The sequence below is a fragment of the Carlito syrichta genome, unplaced genomic scaffold (assembly GCF_000164805.1).
Source record: "Carlito syrichta isolate Samal-C Ts95f unplaced genomic scaffold, Tarsius_syrichta-2.0.1 Scaffold301567, whole genome shotgun sequence".
NCBI classification, from domain to species: Eukaryota; Metazoa; Chordata; class Mammalia; order Primates; family Tarsiidae; genus Carlito; species Carlito syrichta.
Genome location: NW_007245663.1, coordinates 678,785 through 683,491, shown reverse-complemented (window position 1 = coordinate 683,491; position 4,707 = coordinate 678,785). Strand labels below are relative to the sequence as shown.

The window sequence follows — 4,707 nt, the reverse complement described above, 5'->3', positions numbered from 1 at the left end:
GATGAGGTCTCGCCAAGTTGCCCAGGCGGGTCTTGAACCCGCGGGCTCAGGCAATCCATTAACCTCAGCCTCCCAAAGGTGCGGTGCTGTTTTCTAATGTATTTCTTGTCTGTCTGATAGTTTCAGTCTCACGGTTCCCATTAGCAGAGTCAAGATCTGAGTCATAAGATCACAAATTTAATGAATGTGGATGGGAAGTCATAGAAATTAAGAAGTATATTGATGCCTCTTTCCTCCAAATGTGATTGGTTGTACTTCTGCCCAAACTGTTGCGTTTTGGCACCGTAGCGTTGGACATTTAAGGGGGGGTGCGTGCAGAACTAATGAAATAAATGAACATTTGTGAGCTTTCACAATCTCGTGAAAGAGTTACTAAGTCTGTTTGGGGTCCAATAAGGAGCTAGAAAAATCCTGAAGCGTTAAACCCACTCAGTCCTTTGGAAAAGTAATTTCTCTCAATTTCTTCTCTTTTTCTTTCCCCTCCTTCGGCCCAGGATCCCGTCTTTCTGTTTCTCCTCCCATCTTGGATAGAGGGTGGCAACAGAACAAGGGAGAGGCGAGAACTAATACCCAGCAGCTTTCTGCCAGGCCGTATTTCATTTGTTACTCTGTTGTCTTAATGGGTTTCACACATCTTTTCCGGTGTATCATTTAGTCTCACCATCTAGCTATAGACCCTGCTCACACCAAAACAGTGTCTTACTTTTCACTCTGTGCTGCTTCAGTTCATTCCAATAAGAGATTAATAAGCCCGCCCACTGTACCACATGAGAGGTTGAGGGCTGCTGAGGTAAGTAGAGCAAGTTTCCTTCCTCTGTGGAATGGATAGCACGGTTTGGTATGATACAGGCGTGTTGCTCTGTAGCTTTATGTGTACCCACGTGGTTTTATTGCTATAAGTCCTGGGTATTTACTGAACTATTGTATTGAGCCAGCCCTACAGATCTTATCGTTGTGTCTGTTGTTGCTACTGTTTATACCTATGCGACATTCTGTCCTCTGTATTGGAAACTCTGTGAATATTTTCCGTCGGGTTTAACACCAGGGTTGGGTGGTTTCTCCTGAACCATTTTGAGTTTTTCATCTGATGGTCATTGTCAGTCTTGTCTCACTCTTTGCTTTTATCTACTTGATAGCTTCAACATTCTGACCCATCTCTATCTACTCTCCGGTCCTTCACAGTGTGCCTTTTGATGAACTCATCATGCTTGTGTCTTGATTGTTCTCCTGGTCTTATTTGCCATTCCGTTGATTCCCTCAGATGTTTATTTCATATGTTTTGTGCTGTATGTGTTTCTGTAATCTTTTGTGGACATAAGAGTGGGTAGAAACTTCCGCATCAATGCATTCGCTCTGCCTGGGGGTGAGTGTCAAGTGGGGACATTCCGCTGGCTTTGTGAAATTCTTACCAGGGCGACATGACTGTGATAGGTAAGCTCACTCCCTGACCGACTGTGGCCTCCCACGACACCTGTATCTGTGTCCCGTCTCTGCCCTTGACTGATTCCTTGGGCAAGTTTTGTATCCTGTCTAAGCCTCAGTTTTCTCATAGGTGAAATGGGGATGCCGTTACGGCATTTACATGTTTAGCACAGCGCCTTTCATACATATAAGCTTACTCAAGATGAACTGCTCTTATTTGTTGTGAGGGCGGAGGGAATGGCAGGTACAAACACCTGGTGGCTTAAGAGAGCGTGCCGTGTCCAGGTGTGCCTGCGGGAATGGCTGCGTGTGCACAGTTTCCATAAAAAGCGATTCTGGGATGAACCTCTGGGATGCACATGTGTGCTGAATGCCGCTTCAGCCAGCAGCCCAGACAGGAATTTGAGGATATGGAAGGAGACAGGCTGCTCTTGGGGATGTGGGACATGCATTTGTCTCGTGGGTCCAGTAGAAGACTCTGTGGTTCTCAGACCCGCCATGTATGTGATCGTTCCCTGGGGATCCTGTTAGAAACATGATGTTGTGGACGCCATCCCGGGGCCCAGTCTCAGTAGGTCCTAGAAGGGTCCCAAGAAGCTGACTCTGCAATGAACATGGCAGGTGACTTAGATGCAGGTCGATGCGCTTTGAAATGCGCTTTGCGGTGCTCTGGAATAGTGACCCAGGAAGTGCTTGCTGACCGACTGGCAGGTCTGGTGCCATTCAGGGAGGGAGAGATGGGAAACAAATGACCAAAAAGGGAACATGTTTACATTCCTTGTGAATCACCATTCTGCATGCTGTAGCTCTCTCTCTCTTCTTGCTGTGGGTCAGTGAGCACCAGTTATATAGATTTTTTTGCCCCAAAGATCAAAGGGAATTAGAATTCATGCGATTGTTCTGTTTATTAGGTTTGGGAGAGCCAGTGATTTGTCCTCATCATCTAGAGGCCGAGGAATGGCAAAGCCTGTTCAACTGGCAGCAACAGGAGGGAGGGAGGGAGGGAGGGAAGGAAGGTGCCGCAGAGTGGGGTCAGGACCTGGGGTGAAGGACTTGGGAAGGGATGGGAAAAGGGCATCAGAGCTGATTGGCCGGGAATCTGTTTGGGAAGGAACCCAGCCAGTATTTAACCTGCTTCGAAAAAACTAGACTTCCAGTATTTTTAATTAGTGGATTGCTCGCTTTTGAAATCACCCAGTTGGGTGATTTCAAGTTGTGATGTGTTTTATCTGCCTGCTAATTAGCCGGCGATTGGGTGGACCATCATTCTCCCTTTTTTCTGCGGGCAGAAGATGTATATGGAGGTGTCTTGAAACATTCTAGCTCAAGTCTGGGCTAAAATGCATAAGGCACGTTGTACTCAGGGAAGGTTTTTATGAAATTGTAAATCTAATTGTCGTGTGTGTTTTCTCCAACTCGATTCTTTCTTTTGGGTCTGGCACAGGACTTCTCAGTCTCAGCAAAATACTGGCATTTGGGGCCAGGGGTTTCTTATTGTGGGGGCTGTTCTCTGCCCTTGCAGGGCTCAGTGGCATCCCCTGGTCTCTATCTGCTAGATGCCAGTAGCACTGTTCACCCCTCCCAATAAAAAATGTCTCCAGACCTTGCCAGATGTCCTCTGGAGGCAAAATTGCCCCTAGTGAAGAACCACCGGTCTGGCAGTGGGTGCCCTTTTCTGCACGTCTCTGCCTACGTTTCATGTTTTAAATCCTCTTTTAAAATTGAAAAGATAAAGTGAGTCCAAACAATCTGAAGTCTTATGGTGGAGATAGGGATTCAAATCTGTTCCTCCCTTGCTTTTAGGCCAAATTCAAGAGGAGAAATCTCTCAAACGAATCCAAGCTGCCTGTTGTAGGTGAGAAGAAAGTCAAAATGTGCCAGACTTTTGAATGCTTGCAGTGGTTGAGAGATTTTGTTATTTATACACTTTTTTTTTGGCTGAAAATATTTGGTTTTTGTTGAAGAATTAAGAGAACCGTGTAGGCTACAAAACTTATTTATGTGAGAATCCCAGAGGGTTGTAAGTAACTTCTTTGTGTACTTCAGCTCAGTATATACAGGAGCGGCCAGCATGTTGGATTGTTGAACATAAGATCTGGGGAACATTTTGCACTTTTTCTCTAGGCTTGATGCGGTCCCTAGAGCTTTCTTGACATGCCTTAAAGCTCACAGTGCACTGCTTTTTACCATCCATAGGGGACATCTGTTTGCATGGTCTTCTGAAGCACCAGCTAAAAGGAACCAAAATAATATCTGTCATTAAAACAGAGTTTAATTTACTTTGTGATGAGTTAGTTGCTGTTGTTCTTCCATCTCGTAAGATATTCTGAAACACCGTGTACTCTAATGTGTCCAAAAATAAATCAATTAATTACACTGTGATTGCTGCTACCGATAATAAAACAGCAGTAATAAAGGAATGACAGTAGAGCGTTAAGAGAATAAACAGTATTGCTGGAATGTTAGGAAACACAATAAATGGAATCATTGTCTCCTGAACTGAAGTTTCACACTTCTTCCCCCAGTTCTGTCAGAGGGTGGTTCATGATGGCCGTCTGCTATCAGCTGTGATCAAAATAATACAGCAGTGCAACTTTTTCTACTTACGAAGCCCCTTTCATCAAAATCTCAAAGCCATTTCTAAATATAGAGTGACTGATCTTTAAAACACTTTTATGTTTTAAGCAATTAATATGGTAACTTAGCTGTTAGACTCTCCATCCTGAGTGTTTGCCGTTTGAAGCATGGATGGAACATTTCATAATCTGCTCAGCCTTACAACTCCACGGATACAGAGTTTAGAAGAATTCCAGCTTCTCGGCAGTTCACGTAGGTCGTCCCACCATCATTTATCAAAGCACAACATTGTTTTGTAATTTAATAGCAACTTTCATTTCCACATCACAAAGCCCAGATTAAGGATTGTAGGCCAAGTGGTATGTCTCGTTTAAAAAAAGAAGGAAAGGCAACAGAAAAAGATGGAGATAGTATTGTCTTAACCTAAGAAAGCTTTTTTTTGTTTTTTTAAATTCGAATGTGCCTGTAATCTGCTGATGTAAATAGACTACTGAATACTTTGATATTTTCTGTTGTGTGTCTGTTGTTTTCTGTGATAAACATTGGCTAGGAAACAAAAAAGTATCCAAGAGCGTTACAGCAAGGATACCAAAAGTCTTTTTTTTTTTTTTTTAAAGTTGGAGTCTCACTTGGTCGCCCAGACTGGAGTGCAGTGGCTGCTCCCGGCCACCGCAGCCTCGACTTGCTGGGCTTCGGCGATCCTTCCGC

At 44.1% G+C, this 4,707-nt stretch overlaps 1 protein-coding gene across 7 annotated transcripts in view; it reads left to right on the top strand.

Annotated features, from left to right (window-relative positions):
- Positions 1-4,707, top strand: part of TCF4 (transcription factor 4) — a 391,888-nt gene that overhangs the window by 142,423 nt on the left and 244,758 nt on the right. The gene's annotated exons all lie outside the window — the stretch shown is intronic.